The 17,022-nt window shown below is 51.8% G+C and overlaps 1 protein-coding gene across 4 annotated transcripts in view; it reads left to right on the top strand.

Annotated features, from left to right (window-relative positions):
- SLC2A9 (solute carrier family 2 member 9) overlaps positions 1-17,022 on the top strand; it is a 196,763-nt gene that overhangs the window by 10,701 nt on the left and 169,040 nt on the right. The window contains exon 1 of one of the 4 annotated variants that reach the window (XM_081812616.1): positions 12,369-12,843. The exons of the other annotated variants lie outside the window; for them this stretch is intronic. The gene's annotated coding sequence lies outside the window, so the exon portion shown is untranslated. Of the gene's footprint in view, positions 1-12,368; positions 12,844-17,022 lie in introns of those variants that run through there. 4 annotated transcript variants of the gene reach the window in all.

The raw sequence follows: 17,022 nt of genomic DNA on the forward strand, positions 1-17,022 counted from the left end.
AAAAAAAAAAAAAGGGAGAGAAGTAGAGGAAACACAAGAGCATGTTGTCTTAGAAGCCAAAGAAAGAAGGTTTACCAAGAAGCTGATACAACAGGATGAGTGTCGACATCATGCGAAGTAAATTAAGCCAGACATAGAAGGTCATCAATTATATAATCTCATTTATATGAGCTGGTTGTAACATTGAAAAAGGGAAAACAATCTACATGACCAACTGGTTAAATGGCATATGGCCATCCAAAAGAATATAAAACAGCCATTAAAAATGACGTTAATGATGAAGAGAAATATTCTGGTATGTAAAGTGCAAAAAGCAGGATGACAAAGTATAAACAGAGTATAGAAACAACCGTGTAGAATTATATGTATGTAGAGTAAAAGCAAAATGGTTACCTATGCGAAGAAAAGAGCGCCTTCTGTATGTGATCACGTATATAAAACTCTTTAGAACGCACACTAATCCATAGTGACACAAAGTGGATCGGTGGCTGGATTACAGAGAGGCACGAGGCACGTTGATATGTATGTTTACTATTTGAATGGGGTGATGGCTTCACGGGTGTGTACATGTGTCAAAATTCTGGGTCCGCTCAGCTTCTAATTAAACATGTACACTTAAGAATACAGTAACACAATAACCTCAGTACACTTGTTTATTGATTTATTTTTACTCTGTGCTGGCAACGCGAGAAGACATTTCATATGTCATGTCTTTTAATCCTGACACGAAGTTTGTGAGCTAAGCATCACATTTTCCACTTTACAGAGGAAGACAGTAAGACTCAGATTTAAGGAAACTGGTACAGAGTCATGCAATGCGCAAGAGGAGGAACGCAAATTTTGCTAGTTCTCATCTTTGTGCTCGTAACTGTTATGCTATATATTTGGATAACAACAGTACCCCCCCCGCCCCCAACCATGGTGGGCTGGGAGCGACGCGTGGGTCCTTGGGAAGGTGCGTTCTGGCCGCCTCAGACGGTCTACTGGGACAACACTATTGATAAATGTTAGCTGGAGCTCACAGTCCAATCCTTTTCATTGATAACCGACAAAGAAGACTCGGTCCCTTAAAGATGGAGAAAGGATATGGCCATTCGGAGCCTCTCAATGAACGTGTTTTAGGAATGCCAACCTTTCAGAGGTACCTGGCCCCTGCCGAGGCGGGCTGTGGGAATATGTGGTCCAGAAACTTGCCCTCAATGAAATCTATCCCATTTTCATAATTGCCCCTTTTCTGCTCTCATCACCGCCTCCCTTGTGATTAAAAATGCCAATCGGTAAAGGATGAGACTGCCGTTTTAAATTCGTCCCTGAGTCCCTGGGCTCGGGAGGGGCTCGGGGCTGGCAGCCCCAGGTGCAGACTCCTAGGACCAGATGAAGGAGTCAATAATTCCACCTGGCGGCGTTGGACCCATTTAGGAAGAAGACATTTGGATCAGGTGGTGGTGACCAGCAGAGAAGGCAGAAGAGGTGGCCTGATGCCCACAGGCCAGGCTGTGTCACACATTCACATCGCAGACTCGAGTGAGGGCAAGCAGGTGGCACCTGACTCAGCAACTCCGCTGCCTGGGTCCCACTGCCTGCTTGTAACTGGGTTCAGTGGGGAAAGTGGTAGGATTCGTTAAGGATGTCCGCTATGGCAGGGGGAGGGGAGAGGGACAGTTTGAAAACCCTGCCTTTGCTGCTTCTTGGCTAATGTAGGCTAGGAAGGCACAGCGAGGCCAAGTGGCTGAAGGCTTCCATATTCTGCTGAAGAATTTAGGCTTTTTGTATACCAGAGGTTTGAAGCTTAGTTTCTCCATTTTAAAACGGAGAATACCATAACCAGAAGATTTCGGGGTAGATATTGAGGGTTTCTTGGAAAAAAGCAAGACTTAGGTTGAGTTTAGAGAGATGATTGTGACCAGAGACACGGAAAGAAGGGAGGAGAGAGTTCTGGATCCCCTCAGCCTCTGCTGGGAAGCAGTCAGAGACGCAAGGAGGCAGTCCAGGGCCAGGTGGACACGGGCCTCCGGCAAAGCCAGGTGGGGGTGGCACACCAGGCTGGGGGACAGAGTGGGGTGTCACAACCACACACCTGACTCACGCGTCTCATCTGTTGCCAGACAACCTTAGTGCTTTCCAGTAACATCATGTAACACAAGAGACTCGAGTCAGTTATGAAAAGCCACGAAGAGCAGCATCTCGGTTTTCATGGAGCACAGGATGAAAGGAGGAACTTGAGTCAGACATTCAGAGAATCATTGGCCCCCAAAGAGGATGGAGAGAAGAATGTGTTACCAAAAAGGGTGTGTGTGGCGGGGTAAGGTTTGCCTGACTCCGAGCCTTACTTGACGGCCGCGCTTGTCCTGCTCGGAGAGATTCGAATTTCCCTTTCCAAAAAAGGGACTCGTGGCTCAGCGTGCTTGCCCAGGGTCACAGGGCTAAGCCCTCAGAATTGGAACCCCGCCCAGGGTATCTGAAGCCAAAGTCTCTGCCCTGCATTAATTCCCGCCAAGACCCTCCCCAGAGACTTTGAAGGAGGATCCCGGCGCCTCTCCAGCCTGGTCTGAGGACACGGGCCACATGGTGACGGCAGCTGAGCCAGGACCCCAGATCCCCGTGTGACAAGCTGCACGCACTGGACCCAGCGTGGGTTGTGGTCTCCTGCGATTCTTGGAACCGCCATGTGAGTGGGTCACTCTTCCTGGCCCCACCCTTGTCTAAACCTCCATCATCTCTCACGCGAACCAGACTGTGTCTTCCTGTGTCCAGTTCATCGCTGTCCTCCTTCGTCCCCCCAGTGTTAACACCCCAGCACCGCATGGCTGCCTGAGAGGCTGACCTCATCCTCCTCCTCAACCCCCTGCTCAGGTTTAGAGACCTTCAATCCTTCCCATCGCTCTTAGGATTCAACCCGCATCCTTAACCTCATGTACAAGGCAGGCCAGGCTCAGCCCCACGGTCCCTCAAACCCTCACACACAAGCCCCTTCCTGCCCCCTGCTCCTCCCCCCTGGAGTGGCACGCCACCCCCTCCCCGCATCCACACATGTCAGACTAACTGTCACTCCTCAGCTGAGGTCAGAATCTCCTGATGTTGCCTCTCATACCACCTTACACCATTTTCTAGAATTTTCCATAATTGCACTAAACATCTATCCAAGTGTGTGGTTGTTTAATGTCTGATTCCCCATTATGTGTACGGGCCGGGAAGGCAGGGCCCTTTTCTGCTTTGTTCACTTCTGGGGCCATAATGCCTAGAACAGAGTGCTCCTGACACAGAGCAGGTGCTCGGCACACACCGAAGAATGAATGAATGAGTGAATAAATGAATGGATGAATGGGTGAACCCCAAGCAGCACAGCTGCATGCCTCCTCTCCAGGACCCTGTTTTACCTCCGTTAAAGTATGTCGGAACATTCTATGTCTGTGACCGTCCCCACCCCCGCCCATGGTGCATTCCTAGGGGACAGGAGCAAAGCCTTATTCACCTCAGTATCCATGGTGCTGGGAATCCAGAATGAAGTCAGCCTCAGGATATGTGGCATCTTCCTCTTCCAGTCCTGCTAACTAGCCACGTCACTCTGAGTCATTTGTTTCTTCATTTCTAAAATGGAGCTCTGCAGCATGATTCCCCTGATCCCTTTAATTGCTAGGGCTGATATTCTAGGATTTCATAACCAGAAGCATTCCCTGTTTCCTTCAGAAATGATATACATTTGGGGAATTCGTGTTAGCATTCTACTGTGCCCATCAGGAGGTGCTTTGGAACCCCTCAGAGCGTCAACCTCTAAACACAGAGCTGTCTTGGGCCACCCGGGAGCAGAGAGGCCTCCTTCCTTGCTTTGGAAAATACACAACGCGTCTCATTGGGTTTTCGCTGGTCAGGAGATCTGAAACTAATTAGATAGGATCAGTAAGCAATGCAGTCTGTTTCCAAACTGCTTTCCTGCCATCAGGCTTTGCCAGGAACGAAAGGTCATAAGCCAGCCTATTACCACAGAAACGATGGCATAATGACAAATCTGATCTTTATTATGCTGAGTAAGGTTTGGTTTCTCAAGTAGAGATGAGATTTTATTCCTTTTTTCTAATATTAGAAGAAACCAGAGGGAGGGGTGAAAACATTGCAGGGTTGAGCGTGGTGAAACTAGCCTGCTTGGGGAGAGTGGTGCTCATCCACACGCCCTTGACCCCCGATGCCCATCCTTTGGAAAGCCTCTTCCTCAGCTGCTGTCACAAACCAGTACACGTCTAGAGTCCTGTCAGCCCTCAGTCCAACCCGGCTAGAAGGCAGGGTTGCTCACCTCTCGGCCCCAGGCACGGCAGAGGAAGTGTCATGTTTGGGATCCGGCGGCTGGCGTTGGACTCTCTGAACTCACTTCCCAGGAATAGAAGAGTCAGCATCTGATCCTCTAAGCCTCAGTTTCCAAATCTGTAAACTAGGGATGATAATGATGTCCCAGAGTGCGTTGCTATGGGGATCACGAGGTCACTCAGTGAGTGATGGGGCCTGGTGGACTCTAGTACATCTGAAAGTCTCAGTGAGAAGAATTCTTTTTTTGGATGTGGACCAAGGTCCATGAGGGGACCAGAAGGGCCTTTACATCTAGTCTAGGGTTTCTGAAAGCGTGGAACTCAGGATGCTTTTGGGTTGGTTGTGCAAGAGCATACTTCTATCGACACATTTATGCCTATATTTTAATGTCCATTAGATGGCATGCATATCATTGCTTAAGGCAGTGGTCCTCGACCATGGCCACACCTTACAATTGCCCGGGGAGCTTTTAAAATGCTCCAGCCCAGAGAGACGCCCGGCTTTGAGATTTTGTACAACATTCTGCTCGAGCCCCTTTAGTGTGAACAGCCAGGCTGAGAACTGCTGGCTGAGGGCAAAGCCGGGTAAAAAATAAAAATAACTCAAAGTAACGTATCATCAAGGCAGCAAGCTAAGGCTGAGGTTGGGGAAACACAGGTAAGCCAAAGGTTTGTTTGAGGGTCAGCTGCGGGTGGGGTGGGTTGGTGCTCGTTCAATTTCAGATGCCTTGTCCCATGCCAGATCCATTAAACCAGAATTGTAAGGGGTGGGCCTGGAAGATCTTTGTTCTCATCAGCCTGCCCAGCCCTGGTTCTCCGGAGGGCATTCGGGAGCCACTCATTTTATAAAGGTCAAGGCCATGCCTAGGAGGAAGGGAGGCACTCCGTGGTCTGCCCAACAGGACAGAGAGGAGGATGCTGACCACCCAATGTCAGCCAATCCCATTTTGACACCTGGGAGGTGTTGAGCCAACAGTCACTCCAGGGCAGCATGGGGCACAGAGGCCGTAATTCTGGGGGCCCTGGGGGCTCTCTGGGGAAGGAGGGGAGCATGTCCAACCCAGTTCCCTAGGACAGGAAGGAGACAGAGAGGCAGGACAAACACCCCGTCCGGGAACATACTGCAAGAGTCTGTGTGTCAGGGGGCGCCTGGGTGGCTCAGTTGGTTGGGCGACTGCCTTCGGCTCAGGTCATGATCCCGGAGTCCCTGGATCGAGTCCCGCATCGGGCTCCCTGCTCAGCAGGGGTCTGCTTCTCCCTCTGACCCTCTTCCCTCTTGTGCTGTCTCTCATTCTCTCTCTCAAATAAATAAATAAAATCTTAAAAAAAAAAAAAAAAGAGTCTGTGTGGCAGGACTGTTCCTGGGTGGTAACTTGCAGGTAAGCTTCATGTTCAGACAGGTATAGGGAATAACTCCCCTTCTGGAACCTCCAATATTTGCTGCCCAGAAGGCACAGATGTATCATCTGGAGAATTCCATACCTACTTATGCTTGTTGTGCCTGTGGTCTGGTTGCGGTAGGAGCTGGGAGACCGCGGAGAAATTAAAGAGGAAGTTTCTCAGCCCTTCTACCCTGAGTGAACCCCCGGCAAGTGTCTACACTGAAGGCAGCAGCAAGCCACTTAGCCACTGAGTCTCAGTGTCTGCATCTCGAAAACGGGTCCTTGCTGGATGATCAGGGGGTGGGTGGGGGGTGGATGGAATGCGACAGTGTATCTCAGGCTCTGGCACAGGGTAGGTTCCTGATAGTAACAAGTGGTTACTTGTCACAGGACAAACACGGGGCATACTGATCCCCATCTTTGCTTCTGCACCAAGCTCTCGCTTGGCTGCAGAGCCCAGCTAACTCATTTCAGGGCCTCTCCCCAATGCCCGTAAAATGAGCCTCTCAGTTTAACTCAGTTCAAGATACCCCGGCTTGAGACTCTCCAGGAAGTGGTGGGCTCTCTTGGCTGGAAGGAAGCCATGAAGGGAGGGGCTTGAAGCCCGTCGTGGGGCCGGGGCCGACCTCTGTTCCTTTGAGCATCCCTTCTCAGGGGTCTCGGACAGCAGAACCCCACCCGGAGGCGATGGGGGCAGCTCTTAACTTTAATTCCAGCCTTCTAGCCTCGGGGGTGGTACCTGCCAAGGCTGCTTCCTGGGTTTCCGTTGAAAACAGATGAGACGATGTAAATGAACCAGTAACCAGAGTAAATAGTAATTTTAAGGAATATAGCCATTTACTTACTTGTATACTTACTGATGGATGGATGGGTGGGTGGATTGACTGGTCATGATGCCTTTGAAAACTGCAGATGGGAAGAGCTGTGGGGAGCGATGAAGCCTTGTTGTCATGGGAGATGTGGGGAGAGGCCTGAGCTGAGAACCAAGAAACCCAGTTTAGTTGTGACTCATTTACAACTCCCTGTGTGAACTCATTACCTCTCTGCCCTTTGGTCTTCTCACCATCAGTAAACGCATGGGTTCCCCACAGAATTCTGGGGAGGACTATTGCTGATGATAAGTGTGAAGACATTCTATAAATTGCAAAGCTCTCTAAAAATGTTATTTTTTTCCAGTTATTATTTAATTTTCATTACATCATCGGTTCCCCACAAACCACCTGTGACACAGTGAGGAGCATCCCCGAGCTCAGAAGGTCCCAAAGACATACTCCCACACCTGCTGATGCTATCTTTGCTTGAGGGGGTCCTTTCTGGGCTGCTCAGCCACCGTCCTGTAAAGATAAGCCCAAGTGGGAGAAGTGCCCACAGGAGCCAGGAGTCCAGACACCCAGAATGACATTGAGTCAGACCGTCTCTAGTAGAAATGTCCCCCACAACTCCATCTCCCTCTCCACTTGGTGGTTCTTCATCATCACCCATTTGTTATTTCTTAGTATATTAGTCCTGTTTTGTCCATTTCATTTTAGCGTCAGCGCCCTCAGCTCTTCCCGGAATCAGGTGGGTCCGAACCATGTCCATGAGGGGAGCCGTCAAGGCTTGGTGGAGAAGGGGGGTGGTGGGCTGAACCACGTCTTCCCCCCCAAAAACTGTGTTGCAGTCCTAAACCCCAGTATCTCAGAATGTGAACTTATTTGGAAATAGAGTTATCACAGATGCAATTGGTTAAGATATAGTCATACTGGAATAGGGTGGGCCCTAATCCAATATGACTGGTGTTTTTATAAGGAGAGGACACACAGGGAGAAGGCCAAAGGAGGACGCAGACGGAGGCTGGAGTTATGGCTGCACGCCAAGGAAGGCCAAGGGTGGCCAGTGACCCCGGAAGCTAAGAGAAAGGCATGGAGCAGCTTCTCCCCTAGAGCCTTCAAGACAGACTTCTAGCCTCTAGAACTGGGAAAAGCAGGTTTCTGTGGTTTGAAACTCCCTCGCTTGTGGGACTCTGTTATGCAGCCCGAGGAGATGAATGCAGTCAGGGAACAGAGGGCTCTGATTTCCAGCCCCGCCTCACCTGCCCACCCTGGCCGTGGCTCCTTGGGCCAGTCTCTGGACCCCACATTTCCTATCTGTAAAAACGAGGGAGTTGTGGTGGATCAGCATTTGCCAATTTTGCTGATAATTCGGATTAGCTTATTAGACCTTTCCTCTGGATTTTCAGAGCCAGTGGGTCTGGGCCAGGGCCAGAAATCTACGTTTTTGAGAAACTCTCCAGGTGGGAACAAGGAAGGACTGGCATCTTGCTGTCACTGCCCTCACTGGTGTTCTAGGCTTCTCAAGGGTCAAGCTTTGCCCTTGACCCCACGTGCTCTATCGCAAGCCTACCGTGGATGGCGTGTGTTTTAATCTGTGTCCCCTTACCCAGATTGCAAGCCCAAGAGGGCAGAAGCACGTCTGTATCTCGGCCAGCGAGCCTAGGAACCATGAACTGAATGGAGGGGTCAATCATCTCTCCGGCAGACGTCCCACTCTGGGATGCGCGGTCAAGGACCTTGCAAGCTCCCGTTCTCAAGCTCTCAGATGTGCCTCCCTGCTGCCAGTCTGGCCCCGTGCCTGACTCCAGTCCACCCTCCATGATCTTTCGGAGGAACACATAATACAGATGCACTTCTAAGTCACTTGATCCTGTGGAGGGAGTTCTGTGATTCTTCCCATTTTACAGATAGGGTAAAAAAAAACCCTGAGGCTTCCAGAGGTCGAATGACTCGCTCAAGGTCACAGAGCCAGTGAGGTGCTACGGTTTGAACTTTGGGGGTCCAGTGTCAGCACCTGAATCTTTCCATCACACCACCATCCCGCCACTCACAGTCAACCCTGTGTCGATAGGATCCCGTCCAAGCAACTAGACCAGCCCATCCGTTGCCCCACTTCCCTCTCTGGAAAGATCTGTCCCTCTCCTCACCCACTCACGGCACTCCAGTAGTTCCTCCCCATTGGCCCTTCTCCCTGAGCTGCTCTTCTGCTGGAAACTCCTTTCCTTCATAACCAGAGAGCTGTCCTTCTGGGCTGCCGCGGAGTAAGGCTCTGGGGTGTGTGGCCTTCGTAACACACATGTTGTAACCATTATAACTTGCCCACCCGGCTCAAGCCCTCCCTTCCTTCATGTCTTTGCTCACGTGTTACCTTCTGGGTGAGGGCTTCCAGAACCATCTTTTAAAAATTTATAATATCCCACCCCACAGCCCTCTATACGCCCTTCTTTATGTTTTTCCATGGCACCTATCCCAATCTAACAAACCGTCCTTTAATCACATGTGTGGTCTACCATCTGTGTCCCTTCCTGAGAATGCAAGCCCCACGAGGACAGGAAGTTTTGTCTGTGTGAGTTCATGGCTCCATCCGAGGTGCCAGGGACCGGGCCTGGACCACTGAATATTGAAGGAGCACGTCCCGCACTGCTGTGTGTCTGTCTCTCTCCTAGAGTGTGAGCGCCTTTCAGGAGGGACTTTCTCGGACTCATTTCTGTACCTCCAGCAACTAACAGAGGGCCTGGCTCTTAGTACGACCTCAGGAAGCCTGGGTCAAATAAATAAATGAGGAAGTGAATGAACGAATGAATGAATGAGCAGGTGGATTTCTTTTCCAGAGCAGAGTTTGCTTGGCAAAATGCAACGAGTTAAGTGTCTACTTATAGCCTCTCCTGTGGTTGTTCCTCAGGGAGGAAGGCACCCCCCAACAGCACCTCTGGGACGTTGATAGCCCCAGGAGGTCATTCCGGGCTGGACACATTGAACGCAGCGATCAAGTCCAGCCAGCCTGGGCAAAGCCGTGCCATCAGCTGGGGTGTCAGTCTCGCCGGTGCCCCTCCCTTGCTCTGCCGCTTTCCCCTTCCCTGGAGGGAGAACTTGGCTTCCCTTCACTGTGTGAGAGAAACCAGCTTCCTCATCCCATGCAGAAGTGCCCCTGCTTGCTCAGCGGTCCCTGGCGGCTGCTTCCCAGGGAACAGAGAGAAGGAAAGGGAGAGCATCTCCAGGTGACCATCCACTCCCTGCTCCCTGTGACTTCTTGGCCCAGTGGCACTTGGATGTGCTGCTCTGTGGTTTCTGTCCCTGTCCCCTCGCTCCGGCCCAAGCTTCGCCAGACCCACTAGAGCGACTGTCCGCTTTGGAAGGCTAAGGTGCTTGTGGGTGTCCCCTCCAGGTCCACTGCTGCTTCCCCACACTGAGTGTTGTCACAAGCCAGGAAAAGACTGCTTGCTAGCTGGAAGCCGGGTGAATGTGGCAGTCTGGCCAAGCTGAAGCTCACTAGCCGGTGCTCCTGCTGGGCAAGTAAGGCCCTCTCTTGCAGCAGAAGCCAGGGGGCTTTCCCTCTCCTGGGCGCGGGGACGTGGACCCTGGGGGCGTCCCCGGAGCAGGGAGGAGTCTTTGCTGCTTTGGGCAGAGGGTGAGCCCGAAGGCTCCAGGCACGACTCAGAGGGTGTGCGGCCAGGCTGGGGAGATGGGGCCAGCAGCCAGGGCTCCAAGGTCAAGGGGATCTCAGAACCTTCATCAGTCTGGCTGGGAGGAAGGGCCTGTAATCTAACCTTCAAGGTAAGAGCCAGGAAACAGATTCAGAACTCTGCTAAGCACACAATTCGAAGGCACCCACAGATTCTGTTCATTTTTTCCCCCTATTTATGCTTCCTTAAAAGTTAGCTCATTGGTTTAATTATTTCCTTCAAGAAGCAAAATGGCGGGGCGCCTGGGTGGCTCAGTTGGTTAAGCGACTGCCTTCGGCTCAGGTCATGATCCTGGAGTCCCGGGATCGAGTCCCGCATCAGGCTCCTTGCTCGGCAGGGAGTCTGCTTCTCCCTCTGACCCTCCTCCCTCTCATGCTCTCTGTCTCTCATTCTCTCTGTCTCAAATAAAAAAAAAAAAAAAAAAAAGAATAATCAGTATGATTATTATTAAAAAAAAAAAAAAAAGAAGCAAAATGGCTCTATTCGTTGATCTATTCATTCCTTTAAGTAGCATATTGATTTCCTCCCATTCATCCTTCTGCTAATTAATTAATCAGCTCATTAATGAATTAAAAATATTTATCAAGTGCCATGTTTCAGACTGTATTCTAGGTGCCAGGCGCAGCAGTAAACGTGGCTGGGGGGGCCGGGCTAGGGTTTCAGGAGGAAACTGAACCCACCCCAGACAATTCAAGTGACTTACAGAGGTGTGGGTAGGGGTAAAATAACAGATGAGGAATGGCCAGGCTCCCCATGACAGCGAGGAGCCATTACAGCTGGCCCTGAGGGCAAGGGAAGGAAGTGTCATTGGGCCACCTGCAGGGACCTGCACTTGGGGACTTGGGGACAAGGCGGCTATTGCCAGAGCTGCTGAATTGGCAGTGGGAGAGGGGGTGCAGGGAAGAAGCGCCCTTGTCTTCCCACCATTCGATTTCCTGCCCACGGTTCTCTTGGGCTGACAGCTAGTTGCAAGGGAGTCCACCAATGCCATCCCTCAGGGCCGGCTCCCCAGGGTAAGAGCAGGACAGGGGAGGCGGGAACTAGAGCCAGGGAGGCCAGGAGAGTGAGCAGCACAAGACCCAGTCCCAGCCGTCTGGGCTACACATTCTAGCTGGAGGACAGAGCTCAGCCGACAGGTAAATATTCAGCCGATGGTGATTGGTGCCATGCCAAAGGAAAATCCGGCCGGGGCGCCTGGGTGGCTCAGTTGGTTAAGCGACTGCCTTCGGCTCAGGTCATGATCCTGGAGTCCCTGGATCGAGTCCCGCATCGGGCTCCCTGCTCGGCGGGGAGTCTGCTTCTCTCTGACCCTCCCCCCTCTCATCTGCTCTCTCTCATTCTCTCTCTCTCAAATAAATAAATGAAATCTTTAAAAAAAAAAAAAAAAAAGGAAAATCCGGTGGGATAGATGGAGGTCATGGGGGTGATTAATTACGAGCTGCATTTTATATCAGGGGTCAGGGGCCCTCTCCAATGGGTCCTATCTGAGTGGAGGCCAGAGGGAAGTAAACTGTGAGTCCTTTGTAGATCTGGGCAGGGGGGGCGGGGGGTGGCCCCGGGAGAGGAACAGCAGGTACAAAAGGTCTGAGACAAGAGTGTCCTAGAACCACTCGAGGGCACCAAGGGAGCCGGCTGACCAGAGTGGAGGGGTAGGGGGAAGGAGATGGGGGGACAGGGTCAGGTATGAGTCATTGGGGTCAGAGGCCTTAGCCCTTGCGAAGGCCTGAGAACATAACCCTGAGCTGAGAGGGTCCGGAGCCAACGGGAGGGGCATTTTCTGAGCACGGAGGGACGAGCTCCAACCTACATTATAAAGAGCACTCAGCTGCTCTGTGGGGCAGTGGGGGGCGGGGGCAGGGGCAGGGGCGGGGAGAGCAGGCAGGATGCAGCGGGCTCCTCCCAGAGCTGCCAAGACGGCCTGGACTAGGGGCTAGGGCTGAAGGGCAGGGAGGGACTGGTGGGAGGTGGTCAGATTCTGCGTTGCTGAGGCGCGTGTGGGCAGCAGGTGGGACGGCGACGCCACTCACCCGGACAGGAAGACTGTGGAGGAGCTAGTTTGGGGCGGGAGGAGCGGGGAGGGCGGCAGGCTGCGGACCTTGGTGCTTCGGAGATGCTGGTTATTCATTCGAGTGTGCCGGTTGCGTGCAGCCCAAGGGGCCCGCCCTGGCCCCAGACGCATGACTCCCTCCAGGTGCTTGCTCAGCTAGGAACTGACCTGGCCACTTCACCGGCTTCACCAGGCCACCTTAATTCTGAGGCTCCTTTTAGTCCCCAAGTGCCGGCATCCTGGGGCGTGGGCTGGCCCGGAACGTGGGACGCCTGGGCTGGGATTGAACCGTGGGAGTTGTCAGCACGCAGGGGATCAGAGCTGCCCAGGAAGCCAGCGCCCAGTGAGGAGGCCCCAAGGAAGGAGGAGGAGGCCCCAAGGAAGAACGTGTGGAAGGCGGCCAGAGAGGCGGGAGAGAACCCAGCAGCAGCTTGGATGAGCACTTCCGAGTCTCAGGACGATCCAAGCTAACTGGCGTCTGGCCCACAGCCCTTCCTTTGACATCGGAGGGCCACGCGCCAAGTCTCCCCGGAGATCACAAATTCCCGGGGACCTGCTCCATTCTTGTTTGTCAACTCTGGTCAAGCTGAACAAGAACCCGAGAGAAACTCTGAATGAACAGCTAAGTATAAATATTTATCGGACCCTCTGAATGTCGTAAATGGTTGACTTCTAAGTGTTAAAAATGGGTACAATTGACAAGTCTCTGCCAGGGGTTGAGTATTAGGTTCATACATTATTGATCCCCTCATAGGGACATGCTGTCGTGTTTATGATGCAGGCAAGGAGGCTGAGCTCACGGCGGTTAGCCGAATTGCTTAAGGTCACACGGCTGGCTGGGGACAGTCCCGGTGGGTGCCAGAGCCTTGCTCTTCCCGCCTAAACCAAGCTCATGAGCCAGGCAGAGGGTCTGAATCTTCAGACATTCCACTCCATTTTGTTGTTGTTGTTGTTTTTTTTAAACGAGCTCCTTTTCCAACTTCCTTCAAAATGGTGATCAAACCAAGCAGAGGTCTGTCCGTGCTTCTCCTTAAGGGCTTGTGAGTCAGAGTAAGAGCTCCCTGAGGGCTCCAGACAGATGGAAAATGATACCAAGCAAACATGCCGTGGGCGTTCACGGAGAGACTGTGCATCCAGGTTCTGGAAGTATGCAGAAAACGTGGGAAGCAGACAGCAAGAAAACCACCTGGTCGGGAGGTCCCTGACCCCCCCACTGCGGGACACTGAGTGCCGTGGCCCCCTGACTCCTGCTAGAGAATACTGCATTTCCTCGGCGGCGCCCGCGGCTCTGGGTCAGACTCGGGGCCCAGGGCTGGCGGGCTACCCTGGCAGCCAGTCTAGGCTGAGCACTCTTGCCGGGCTTTTCTGCGGGCAAGAGAGAGCTCAGCGGGCACTGTGGCTGCTCTGATCAGTTCTTCACCAAATACGCATGAAGTGCCTACTACGTGCTGGACTGTGTCTGGGCACTGGGATGACAGCAGTGATAAGCGACAAGGTCTCTGCCCCCCCCCAACTGCCCCCTCCCCCATGGAGTTGCATTCTGCCGGGGAGAAAAGACAGGAGCCCCAAAACAAACAGACAAAAAAGAGAACGTCAGGTATTAAGTATGTTGAAGAAAATAAAAGGTAATGAAAAAGAGAGAAAGAGGGAAGGAAGGAGAGAGAGGGAGCGGACAGGGAGAAGGAGGAGGACTCAGAAAGGGAGGCAGGGAGAGACAGATGCACAGACAGACAGGCAGGCCGACTTGGGGTTGGGTGGGTTTGGTTTAGGCAGGGCGGTGAGAGAGAGCCTTTCTAAGGAGATGTGCGAGCTAAGACCTGCAGGACAAGAGTGAAGCAGCCCTACAGTGGTCTGGGGATGGATCTCTGGGCAGAAGGAGCAGCAGGTCCAAAGGCCCCAAGATGGCAGAACCTGGGTGTTTGGGAGGAAGGGAGAAGGCCCGGGTGAGGGGTATGTGGAGGCCAAAGGAGAGAGCAGAGCGACAAGTTGGAGAGGCAGACATGGGCCTTGTCATTGGGGCCCTTCGCAACCTTCCTAAGTCCCACACTCAGGTCGGGAGGGGCCAGCCCCTCGCTCTTCTGTGTCACTTGGATGAACGAGGAGGAGGGTCTGACTCTGGGAGCAGGGACTGGCACATCAGGACTGGTCCTAGGAAAGTCACCGGAGGCTGGAAGCAGAGTAGGTCCCGAGGGCTGGGTGTTTGCAGAGGATGTCACTCTGTCCGCCCCGGGATGGAGAGCACCTGCAGAAGGGGTGGGGGTTGAGGAGTCGGGCAGTGGTCTGGAGGCCGTGCGGACAGGGTCGGGGGTGGGGGATGTGCCATCTGCCCGGGATATAACTGGGAGCCGAGGTGGTGAGGGTTGTCATTATTTGGACAGGCACCAGGAGGGAATTCAGAGGGAGGAAGGAGTCTGCTTTTTGGCCTGGGAACTGGGAGGGGGCTGGATGAGGGAGAGGCCTGATGGAAGAGGGGAATTGGGCAGGGGTAACAGAAGTTCAGTTTTCATATGGGTGGGCTGAAGGCTGGGGACAAGTCTGGATGAGGTCGACCAGGACAAGAGTGTGGGCAGAGCAGAGAGGAGGCCTTTGCAAAGGCTGAGTCCTGGGAGCCTCCATCCTCAGTGGCCTTGCAGGGAAGGAGGAGCTGCTGAGGGAAAACCAGGCCAGCATGTTGACTGGAAGACAGGACAAGGAAGTTTCTAGAAGGACCCAGAAGGAAGAGGAGTGGTCACCTTTGTCAAAGCTGCTGGGAGGTTATAGGGAATTGACTAGTGACTTTGGATGATTGATGTCCTCAGTAAGAGCAACTTGAGTGGTGTGATGGGTCAAAACCCTCTGCTGGAGCAGACTAAGGAAGTGCAGAGTGGAGACAGTGAATCCTTTGGGACAGCTTAGCTGTGACAAAGAGCAAGGAAATGGGGTGATAACAGAAGGTCATGGAGTCAAAGGAAGTTTTTTTTTTTCCTAATTGAGGTGAACTTCACTTAACATAAAATTAACCATTTTCTACATTCACAGTGTTGTGTAACCAACACCTCTGTCTAGCTCCAAAACATTTTCATCTCCCCCAAAACAAAACCATTAAATATTGGCTTCCCATTGGCCACCTCCCCCAGCCCGTGGCAACCACTAGTCAGCTTTCAGCCTCTCTGGATCTGCCTTTTCTGCACATTCCATCTAAATGGAATCATGAAACAGGTGACTATTTGTGTCCAGCTTTTTCACCTCAGCATAAGGTTTTCGAGGTTCTTCCACACTGTAAACATGTCTCCGGACTTCATTCCTTTCTGAATGAGTAATCCAGGTGTGGATAGACCACACTGTGTATCCATTCATTAACTAATGGACATTGGGACTCTTTCCACATTTTAACTACTGTACATAACACTGCTGCGAGCATTCAAGTACAAGTTCTGCTTGAACACCTGCTTTCAATTCCCTTGGGTATATACCCAGGAATTGTATTGCTGGGTCCCAAGGTAATTCTATCAGTGCGCTTTGAGAAACCATCAAACTGTTTCCCACTGTTGCTGAAGAGGCTGACATCCCCACTGACAATGTAGGAGGGCTCTAGTTTCTCCACATCCTCACCAACGCTTCTAGATTTATTTATTTATTTATTTATTTATTTATTTATTTATTTATTTATTTGAGAGAGTGAGGAGGGGGAGGGGCAGAGGGCAAGGGAGAAGGAGGAAGCAGACTCCCTACTGAGTGCGGAGCCTGACACGGGACTCCATCTCATGACCCTGAGATTATGACCTGAGCCGAAACCAAGTCAGGCGCTCAACTGACTGAGCCACCCAGGTGCCCCCCTCTCCAACACTTCTTAGTTTAGTTTCTGTTTTCCAGTTGGTGATGTTAAGACACCTTTGTATCTAGCCTAGAAAGATCCAGTAGAGAAGGAGAAATTGATGATGCTGAAGGGAAAGAGGATAATTGCTGGAAGACTCTTGAGAAGGTGAGAGGGATGTACCCACAAGACCCATAAGGCAGACCCTCCAAAGTAAGAAGTCTTTTTGGACGCTGCACCACCAAAAAAAGAGAGAAAAATGTGTAGACACCAAGGTCCCGAGGCTCACTCTGATGAGAGGCTTCCCCCACAGAGTGGCAGTGAACAGAGGGTGGGCAGCGGGTGGAATGGATGGTCTTGCATTAAACGTCAATTCTCATCCACAAGTTGTGGTGCTTTAAGCAAGTGGGATGACTGTGGAACCCCAGTAAGCTTGGCCACAGAATGGAACTGACAAACACTTAGTGGCTGCTCTCAGGATTAAATGAGGCTGTGCATAACCAGTGCCTGGCACACAGTAGGTGCTTACTAAATGCAGGTTCCTTCCAGTGGCTCATCCTTCTGACCTGATTGTGAATTACCCGATGGAAGTAATAGGTTTACCCTTCTTTGCAGCTTTCTCAGTATCTAGCACTATGTTGGCCAATAGTAGGTGCTCCATAAACACTTGAAAAAGAATAAATGAATAAACAAGAAGAAAAATAATGATCAACAAAGAGACTTCCCAAAACAATAGCAATACTGGGCACTTGCTACACAGCAGGCAATTCCAAGGGCAGCACCTTGTTTGGTCTGTATGACATGACCCTGAGATGAGCACTCCCTAATCCCCACCTCGCAGACGGGTGACTTGCCCCATGTGACGTGGCTGGGGAGTGGCAGGCTGGGCTTCGAGCTCTGAATCCCAGGCTCTTAGTCATCATGTTATATTATCTATCCAGATGCTGTTAAACCAATGGTTGAATAATCCTGGCATTGAGAATGATCTGCTGCAGCTAAAAAGATGT

The sequence above is a fragment of the Leptonychotes weddellii genome, chromosome 2 (assembly GCF_054177405.1).
Source record: "Leptonychotes weddellii isolate Sample4059 chromosome 2, ASM5417740v2, whole genome shotgun sequence".
NCBI classification, from domain to species: domain Eukaryota; kingdom Metazoa; phylum Chordata; class Mammalia; order Carnivora; family Phocidae; genus Leptonychotes; species Leptonychotes weddellii.